This window comes from Rutidosis leptorrhynchoides, chromosome 5, assembly GCF_046630445.1.
Source record: "Rutidosis leptorrhynchoides isolate AG116_Rl617_1_P2 chromosome 5, CSIRO_AGI_Rlap_v1, whole genome shotgun sequence".
In the NCBI taxonomy this organism is placed as follows: Eukaryota; Viridiplantae; Streptophyta; class Magnoliopsida; order Asterales; family Asteraceae; genus Rutidosis; species Rutidosis leptorrhynchoides.
In genome coordinates this window covers 325,399,715-325,410,882 of record NC_092337.1, presented here as the reverse complement: position 1 = coordinate 325,410,882, position 11,168 = coordinate 325,399,715, and the positions used below count along the sequence as shown (strand labels likewise).

Below are 11,168 nucleotides of genomic sequence, written 5' to 3'. Positions count from 1 at the left end.
AGGAGGAGTTAGAGCTGATGTATTTATGAAATGGCTAGATGCAATGTTAGAAACCAGCTCATCTTCTCGACCAATATCGTCTACTCAGCCAGCTACACAACAACAGCTAGCAGATGTTGATGTTCAGGGGGAGCATCTTGCTATTGTTCCCTATCTGCCACCACAAGAACCAGTATCAACACAAGAACCATCAGCTAAACCCAAGCCAATTGACAAACAAAGGGTGAAATCTGCTCCTAGGGACAACCAGCCCCTAAGGAAAGGATCCCTATTTGAGGCAGCTAATGAAGATACTGTGGCAATTGTGCTAGCTGATACTAATCAGTCAGCTGGTACTGAAGACACAACAAGGAGTGCTGTGAATGAAGACCCAGCCAGTAGTGTGCTGCTGAGTGAAACAAGTGTTGAAGAAACAGCAAAGGTAGATGTGCTGGGTGCTAATTAAGATGATGATACGGTTAATCCTGCTGAATTTACAGTCTGGGATAGAAGAGATCACTTATTTGTTCAATCACCTATCTCTCCCCGGACCCTTACTTATTTCAACAGAACACAGGATAATCGTGTTAATCAGTTTCCTGTGAGTTCATCTGGCATAGGTGAATCAATCATGTATCCTCCATCTTCCCCAAAACGTCATGGTAAACACAGATCTTGGGAAGATGATTCAGTTGCCCGTGGTGAGCCAGATCTATTTAGAATGAATCCAGATGAAAGAGAGGCTTAGAGGCTGGAGATCACTATACCAGAATTGCTTGAGCAAAGACAAGCAGCTATTAATGAAAGGATACGTCAAGTTAGATTACTGCATCATCCTCTTGATCAGCCATTCTACATCACTGCCTTAACTTATGGCATTGAAATTGGTGTATACTTAAATAACAGTGGTCAAAGGCTCTCTACTAATGAGGAGAAAGCTCAATTTCAAGAGGCTCGCCAGCTGGGTATGGATCTAAGGCAGTAACGTGCTGCCCTTAGAACTGAAGAGGGTAGAAAGATGATTGAAACATCAAAGTCCCTGAAAATTACTGCCGAAGATTATCTATTGGGCTTAGAAGCTGAAAGGCAAAGAAGGAAGGCTGCTGATGCTAAACTCGCTGAGAGGTTAAGGCTTCAGGAAGTAGAAGACAAATTGGCTGCTGATAGAAAGCTAGAGGCTAAGTCCCTCAAATTAGCTAAACCATTGTCAAGGAACAGGATAAGGCCCTTGATGAACTAGAAGCTGCTGAGAAAGCACCTGCTAGTGCTCCTATAGAAACTGCCTGAACCATAGAACTATCTAATCATTATTATAGGAGCAGGTATGGTGATGTGATGAACAGAAGATCAAATCCCAGCAAGATCATCAAAGTGCACAGAGGCTCAAAAAGAGCTTTCAATGTCAGTAGGGAGAATAATGTTCAAGAAATGATAAATTATGATGAGTTACGATCCTTAGGATTCAGTGAATGGATGGAGATATTGGAGTACTTCATTGGTAAAGCTGAAAGTGGTATTAAAAAGGCATTGAAGCCAGAACTCCAAGAGCTCTTCAACAAAGCTACAAAATTTGGGAATGCACCAGTAGTAAACGTAGAAGAAGTACTTTCTCAAAAACCTAAAGGAAAGAAATCTACTGGTGAAGGCCCACATAGAAGAGATCCCATCATTCTACCTCCTTATATCCCTGTATTTGATCCTGCTGATATACCTATCCTATTTCCTGAAGCCTGGAAAATCAAACAAGAGGAGCTATCTGAAGAGGAATTAGATAAAGATAAAGATAGACAGCCCTCTAGTGCTCAAATTATATCTTTTGTTTAGTTCATTTTTCATTATGATGTTCTTGTAATTACTGTATATACTCTGCTGTAATGAAAGTGAAATGAGTTTATCTTCAAAATCATATCAAATTATAAGATATAGATAACTCAGCAAAAGATCCCAAAAATAAACTTAAAAGGGACAAATTTACTGCCCATTTTTTTATTAGGTCCCTCTATGCTAGCTTTAGTGTTTTCTGTATATGTCATAGGTTTTGTCATCATCAAATAGGGGGAGATTGTTGAGTCCCCAAAATAATTAAGGATTTAATTATGAAAAAACTGTAATTTATTTGCACTAAAATGTTATGTGCAGCCAGCACAAGTTTATTTATGTATAGACAGCATATATTGCTGTGTCGAGTGTAGTTTACTGCTCAGTCTACCAGCACAAGGTAGACAGTCTTCTTCAATCAGCACAAGATGTGTACTCAGCAGTTCAAGAATATCAAGTGTCTCAGCAATGAAGAACCAGCACAGCTAGAATGCAGCTTACTACACAAGACAGCTATAATCTATTATAAGCATAGTAGTTTCCCGAGTGGTCTACATCAATTGTACTATTCAACAGAAGTTAAAGACAAAGTTGAACAGAAAAGGACACGCGTCGGCGGCTGGCAAGTGACCTTACAAGACCACGTGGGAATGCAGAAGTTTAACGCATGTGCAGACATGGGTTATACTTTGTCAACACCTAGGAAACACAACATTCTATTTGTTTAATCAAATAGTGGTGCCAAACCGAATTGGGGTGTTCCTGCAAATAGCTACCAAAGAGGAAAGAGGAGAGCATGCTCTCTGATGCAGTTGTCCCACAAGTACAGACATCCTATGTACCAGTGGACAATAGAACCATTACACGGTTAATAGGACTACCATAAATTGTTGTATCCACTATTGTAACAACTAGTGGTGTGGGTTTATTTATTTAGAGTCCAAAACGTGTAATAACTTTTAGTTTACCTCTTAGCTATATTCTAGGTAATCTGTATCAACCAACTATCATTCCGCCAAGGATAGTTGTGATTCTTTGTGATTCAATCAATAAAGAATAACTATTGAAAATTACCTGTGACTCTATTTAATTTACATACTTGAATACTAATCGTGTTTAACTGTTAAGTTAATTAAAAGAAATTGTATTCACCCCCACCTCTACAATACTCCTGTTCTTATCAAGGGACCAACAGACTTTAATGGCTTGCCAAATGGAGGCACCATGTAGGATGAGGACCATTTGATGGCTTCCCAAATGGAGGCACCGACATGCGTTGAAGTGAAGTTTTGGTTATTTGTTGTTACGTCAAGGAGATCGGTTAGGGAGTTAGCGAGAAGGTTCCACCAATATAAGATTGAGTTCCAAACCGATGTTGTTGTTGGGCAATGAAATAGGATATGCTCTATGGTCTTGACTTGTGAGTTACAAAGTGGGAAAAGTATTGTATCAAGATCGATGTTGCGTTTGTCGAGTTCGATTCTAGTTGGGATTCTTCTGTTTATTACACGCCACATGAAAATATTGATTTTTTGTGGTATGAATTTGTTTCTAGGCGTCACAACCGAGGTATGCGAGTTAACAAGTTTTAAGTTGTCGAGAATAGACGCTAGTGATTTTTTTCATGACCCGTCCTAATCCATCTGGACGAATACATTACATTTGGTTACATCGCGAGGTACTTGACCTCTATATGATACATTTTACAAACATTGCATTCGTTTTTAAAAGACAAACTTTCATTACATCGACAGTTGACGGCATGCATACCATTTCATAATATATCCAACTATAATTGACTTAGTAATAATCTTGATGAACTCGACAACTCGAATGCAACGTCTTTTGAAATATGTCATGAATGACTCCAAGTAATATCTCTAATATGAGCAAATACACGGCGAAAGATTTCTTTAATACCTGAGAATAAACATGCTTTAAAGTGTCAACCAAAAGGTAGGTGAGTTCATTAGTTTATCATAAATAATCATTTCCGATAGTATAATAGACCACAAGATACTCATATTTCAAAAACAATCTTTGCAGGTCTACTCACTGCTGGAAAATCATTCATACGATATATAAACACCTGGTAATCGACCTTAACAAGATGCATATAGAATATCCCCGCATACCGGCATTCCGCACGGTCATGCAAAAGCATACAAACAGGCCACTCTTTTAAATATGATGGTTGTGTACACCTCACAAACAGATCATATCTTTTAAAACTGGCAGTTGTATACCTCTTTCGAAGTACTAAAGCAGTTCAAATTCTCTAACTGGGGCTCGTGAGTGCCCATAGATCTATCTTTAGGATTCACATCAATTAGGAGCTCGGTTTCCTAATTCTTAGATTACCAGACTATAAAGGGGTGATATTCGGTGTACTCGTAACTCAATCGTAGAATGTTTTTAAGTACTTGTGTCAATTTCATAAAACAGTTATAAAACAGCGCATGTATTCTCAGTCCCAAAAATATATATTTATTGCAAAAACATTTAAAAAGGGAGTAATGAAACTCACAATACTGTATTTTGTAGTAAAAATACATATGACGATATTGAACAATGCAGGGTTGGCCTCAGATTCACGAACCTATATCATTTGTATATTTATTAATACACATAATCGTAATCGAACAACTATGTATATTATTAGTAATATAAGTTTTAATATCAATAACTTATATGTTTCATTATATTCATTTTGTATATAAAATATTAACTTTTGTTATGTTATATGTATTAAATATATCATTTGTATGTTAATTATAGTAGTTATAATGATACCAAAATAATATTAATAGTGTTAAAAATGATTATAATACTTAATATTTCTAATAAAGGTAGTAGTGTTAATATTTCTATTAGTGACAATAATAATGATACTAATGATAATAACTATAAAAATATTAATTTTACTGTTAATAATAATTATGATAATGATTTTAGTAATTACATAATACTATTACTTATGATAATATAAATAATACTCATAATCATATTAATGGTAATAATAATAATAATAATCTTAATATTAATATCAATGATGATAATAATAATTGTAATTATGATGATAATACTCATTTTAATGATAATAATATGTAATTGAATTATTATAGTAATACAAATAATTAACTTAACTCTAATAATAATAATAACCATATTGATAATGATAATCATTTTTATAATAATAATTGTAAATATAATGATAATACTAGTATTTAATGATAATAATAATAAATTGTAGCATGATAGTTATAATAATACCTAACTTAATAATAATAATAATAATATACATTTTTGGCAATTATAATCATAATAGTAATAATTACTACTTGTATTGATAATGAATATAACAATTATACTAATTTTAATTTTTAATAATAATAATAATAATAATAATAATAATAATAATAATAATAATAATAATAATAATAATAATAATAATAATAATAATAATAATAATAATAATAATCAGGATATTAATAATAATAATAATAATAATAATAATAATAATAATAATAATAATAATAATAATAATAAAAATGATAGTAACTACCTTAGAAGCCTTCTTAAAAAAAAAGCACCATGAACCGGGCTCGAACCCGAGACCTCTCGCTCACCCACAATATACCTTAACCGTTGGGCTGTTGCCCGTATTTCTGATTTATACCCCAAATTAATTCATATAACCCGTATTTCCTTGTTTCCTATATTAATCATCTGTTTCCAACTCAGTTCGACATAATCCCTCAATCAATTGAATTAGTAATTTAACAAAATAGTTTTTGGATCCAATAATCAAACAGAAAATGATTAAATGGTTTTTAATTTGCATTAACAAATAATAAAATAAATAAATAAAAATTAAAACAGGTACGGCTCCTGTTTCTTCTTCTTCTTCTTCTTCGTTATTTAAATTGCTCAGAGGTAGATACTGAAATCAATAAATCATTGAATTGGTTTTAAAACTTTTAATTGAAATATAAACGTCTCATACTTTTGGACACATTTGTTCAACAGAAAAAAAATTAAATAAAACCTGCTGTTGCAGTTTCGCGAAGAACACATACAACTCTACTATTGATTTTGAATTTAAAAGCGTTTGAGATTCAACTTATAACATAAAAAAATTTACATTCTTCTCCTAGAAACTTTCTGGACACTCAATTTGAATTGAAACATTAAAACGAACACGAATTTTGCTATGAACACTTTGTTTGACTTTTAAAAAAAATAAGTTTGACTTCAAAATTCATAATCAATTGGAGGAATTAAAGAAAGAAAACTTACAGATAGTTAAAGTATATGATTCCTAATAATGTTGCATTATTACATTTCAAAAATTTGTTCGAAATCGGATTATGGGCAAAAAGTTGTTTGTGCAGGGCATCGACTGGTTTTATTTTTTACTTCTATTTTTGATTTTCGAATGGCAGCAGCAGAGTTGTTATAAAGTTTAATTGATGAGTGACGTATTAGTAACAAATCACAATTGTTTTGGATTGACAAGTGATTGTAACATATAACAATTATCAGACAGCCAGTACATGAATTTCAATCACAAAGGACAGAAAGTTATTCGATTAAATAAAAAAAAAAGCTGAATGTGACTTTAAACGGATTTTGGCATATATATATGAATGGGAATCGATTTTTGGACAGATTATAGTCAGGAAACAAATTAGAGAAGGTGTGATGGTGAGATGAAACAGGATACGTATTCCTTCAATTTCCTGTATGTATATATTCGTGTATATATTTATATATATCTATATTTGATTATATATAAATCAGTATTTTATATATGTAATGTATATATATATATATATATATATATATATATATATATATATATATATATATATATATATATATATATATATATATATATATATATATATATATATATATATATATATATATATATATATATATATATATATATATATATATATCTGTAATTATTTATAACTTAAGTTTAATTTATATTAATAACTGTCAATGTATTAATGATAATAATATTATTAACATTGATATTAATAAGAATTCCTAATATTAATAATAATAAATAATAATAATAAAATAATAATAATAATATCTTTACTAAATATAATAGATTATATATTTCAAATAAAAATACAATGAATAGTTTTAATAATACTGATATGATAATAATAATACTAATGATAATAATCATATTTGTAATAACCATACTATAACAATAAGATTCATATCCATAGATTATATATACATATTTAAATTAGTATTAATACTAATAATACTATAATAGTTTGTACATAACAAATTTCATATTTGTATCATTATTGTAATAATATTGATATTTATTTTGATAATAATGAAAGTAATAATAATGTAGAAATTATATTTTTATTTGCACGTACGTTTGATATTATTTCTTATTAACTATATAATTATATTATATATCCTATGCTGTGAATTATTGGATATTGAATATTTATATATTTTATATATATTACAATACAATAGTAATTATTAATAGAAATCATATATATACATATAGATTCATAATAATATCATATATATAAGTTCAGAATTATTCTTGTTACTTGTACATAACTATTCTTTTTATTATTTTACATTTTTTAATTCTAATTAATTGAAGTGTATCTCATTTATTCAAAATATTATATATACTCTTATATTTATATTTATATAAATATATTTACATTTATACTTATATACAATTGTTCGTGAATCGTCGAAAGTAGTCAAAGTTCAAATGGTTTCATGAAATAGTTCAAAATTTTTGAGATTCAATTAAATAGACTTTGCTTATCGTGTCAAAATCATACAAAGATTAAGTTTAAATTTGGTCGGAAATTTCCGGGTCGTCACAATTTTGTTGTGAAAATACCTGATTGATCTAGGTTTCATTGAGTACACGACCATTGGGTGTTCGTGACCAATTCCATGTACCGATCGTTGTCGAGTTAATTGTTGTGAGCCGATCTAAAATTGAAGCCTTTTTGTTTGTTTCGAGCATAAATAGTCTTCGAAATTGAGTGCAAAAATTTTCTGTTCCGCACCAATTATCTAGCCAAAATTTGGTGTTGTTGCCGTTTCCGATGCTTTTGATGAAAGAGTTGTTGAAGTTGATTCCAATGTTGTTCGCGATTTTTCCGGCTTTGATGATCTCATTCCAAATTGTGTTACATGAAATATTTCTCGAAAAAACATTAGTGCATACCCCCCCTCCCCCCCCCCCGGCACCTAAATGCTCGATATGATTTTTACCCAAGTGCGTTTTTTTCATTATGAAATCTCCACCACCATTTACATAGTGGGGAGATGTTTTTGCAAAGTAAGGATCCGATGTTCAACCCACCTTTATCGTATGGTGATAGAATTTGTTCCATTTTATCCAATTTATTTTATATTCTGTTTTCGATCCTCCCTAGAAAAATTTTCTACTTTTAGTGTCAAGTGTATTAATTATTTTAATGGGTGCGTGAAATAAGGAGAAGTAGTATAGTGGAAGGCTTGATAGGACGTATTTGATTAAAGTTAGCCTTCCACCGTATGATATGGATTTAGCCTTCCAGTCGGAGAAGCGTTTTTTGAATTTTTTAATTATTGGTTGCCACGAGGATTGATATTGCTCTAATTATACACGTTTTATCTCTTAATATCTCCCTCATTTCATTTGGTTTTGAGGATCATTGGGTCTGAAAGTTGTTTATTTGCGCTACAGTGTCGGTTCAAGGCTAAAAACTTGATTTGGTTCAAAATTGACCAAGCCTTAATCAAAAGAGGCAAAGAAAATGACAAGTGCGGAAATCAGCTCCAAAAGCACCGCTTCTAATAGAAGAACGCCGCTCCTAATTGTCAAAAACACGGCACCTCACAGATGAGCGACGTTCTTGTATACTTTTTTGGTACCATATTTCACCAGTAGCCAAAAGCGTCGTTCCTAATAGCCATAAGCGCCGCTCTTAATAGAAAAGCGCACAATTCGCCATAAAAGCGGCGCTCCTGAAGAAAGCTAAAAGCGCCGCTCCTGAACCAAAAGCAGCGCTCCTGTCGCTATTCAGCCCAGAATTTTCAGCACTATAAAAGGAAAGAGACAAGGTCATTTCAAGAGAGAGCTGCAATTTCAAGTCCAATTTTCACTTCCAAAACCCTAATTTCATCATCTATTGGAGTTTGAAGGTGATTTGAAGGAGGCAAGCTCAAGTTCCATCATAGTTTAGCTTTAGATCTTCTTCTCTTCCAATTTGGGTTGTAATCTCCACCTTTCTTTCTCTAGTTTTGAATTAAATACTTGTAATAACTCAATATGATTATTTGTGTTTCAATGCTAATGATTAGTGTAATCTTAGCCATGTTTGGCTAAATTGATTGTGTTTGCTTATCTATGAATCTCTAATGCAAGGATTTGCCCTAGATTAATTGGATGAAGTTGTTTAAATGAAATACATGAACAAGTGTTATTGTGTTGTCTATAGATCCATTGCTATGCATTTGTTTTAGGCTTTACTTTGATTACATAGATTGAGTAGCACTCTTAGTGATTTGAGAAGTGAATCAATTTATGCTTCAACACTTATGTGATCTAGACAACTAGATTAAGGATTTCAAGCGATTGTGTTCTTGATTTAAGTTGGTTTTCAATTAGCCTTTAGTCAACATAGTGGTGTTCGATTATCTTAAGTGATTTCGATAGTTGAAGGGTTCTAAGTGATGTCAACCCAAGCATAATCTCAATGACCAATCATGCTTAACTTGATCTTAGAATGCAATGCTTATGTGAGTTTGCAAAGTATAATGTGATTAAGGTTTGGTATTAATGCTAAACATTTAATAGTTCAACAATTAATGCGATAGCAATTTAGGTAAAATAGGGCAATCCAAGCATAGAGAGGATTAGGTAAGTGAATACTACTTAGATAATTGAATTAATTCTTAATATTTAGTTACTTGTTACTTACTACTAGTCTTAATTGTTAAGCTTAGGTTTGTTTACTTGTGCACGTCTTAGTTGTTAATTAAAATCAATCAAAACCCCCCAATCAAACAAACCCTAGGACAATTAATAGTTTCAATTATTCAATTTACACCGCTATCTTGGGACGAACTTGAAACAAACACTTACATAAAAAGTGCTATAATAACCGGGTTTTAAGTGCTCGTTAGTTGTGTGTGCTTATTTGTAGTGTTTGAATCTTGTATAAATTTGAGGGTAATTGATGTATTGTTCCACACGCATCACACTTTCTTGGCGCCGCTGCCGGGGAGCGGTTAGCTAGTTGAATATTTGGTTTAAGCTTTTAATTGTTCGATCCTTTTGTAAGGATTTATCCTTGCAAAAGTTACTTTTCTTGTTTAATATATTATTTGTGTTTGGAAAACCATTTGTGTTTGTGCTGTGCTTGAAGGATAGATATTTTGGTGTATGAAAAGGAGATCCTAAAAGTATCAAGAGTTTACCCATTCATTCTCCGATCCGGAAAAATACATGCACGGGGTTTACAAGCGTAGAGAAGAAAGGGTATTAAGGAGGAATTTTAAGGTTTTGCCATTTTGCTTAGAAGAGATGGATCCTAACGGTCAACCAATTCACAATGAAGAGGGTAATCCAATTAGTCATGGTCCACCGGTAAATCAAGAGCAACAAAATGATCCAAACGACACGCCGATGTGAAACGCTAGATTGGTGGCACCAACGATGGTACCTCCGGCTATTACAAAACCACCAATTGGAGCCGATAATTGGAAGATCGAGGGTAACTTTTTCACAATGATCAAAGATACGTTCTTCCATGGGTTAATAGAAGAAAATACTTTCGAACACATTCAACACTTTAACGATATTTGTGATATCTACAAAACCAAGGATGTCACCAATGACGCTTTTAAGTTAAGGGCATTCCCCTTTACACTTCAAGGAGAAGCGAAAGTTTGGTTAAGGAATTTGCCATCCGATTCTATTAGGACTTTTCAAGATCTAAACGATGCGTTTATCAATCACTTCTTCCCACCATCAAAGGTGGAACGACTTAGAATGGAAATCAATGGATTCACCCATCGGGGTGATGAGTCTTTGTATGATGCATGGGTACGTTTCAAGAAGATGCTAAGAGCTTGCCCACCACACGGTTTGACTAAGAAGGAGTACATCAACATGTTCTTCCGGGGTACTAATGCTTTGACTAGACAATATCTTGATTCCTCCTCGGGTGGAGTGTTTATGTATAAATCACCGAATGCGGCTGAAGTTTTGTTAGATGACATCTCGGTTAATACATACGAATGGGCACCTTCACCTCGAGAATTAACAAGGAAAAGTGTAGCACAAGTAGAGAGTGATAATGGATAAGTCA

General features: G+C 32.4%; 1 non-coding gene across 1 annotated transcript; it reads right to left on the bottom strand.

Moving 5' to 3' along the window:
• Positions 1-10,840: 10,840 nt before the first annotated feature.
• LOC139851010 (small nucleolar RNA R71) lies at positions 10,841-10,947 on the bottom strand. Its single transcript, XR_011760377.1, has one exon. It is a non-coding gene; the product is annotated as a small nucleolar RNA R71 (small nucleolar RNA).
• Between the last annotated feature and the right edge of the window lie 221 nt (positions 10,948-11,168).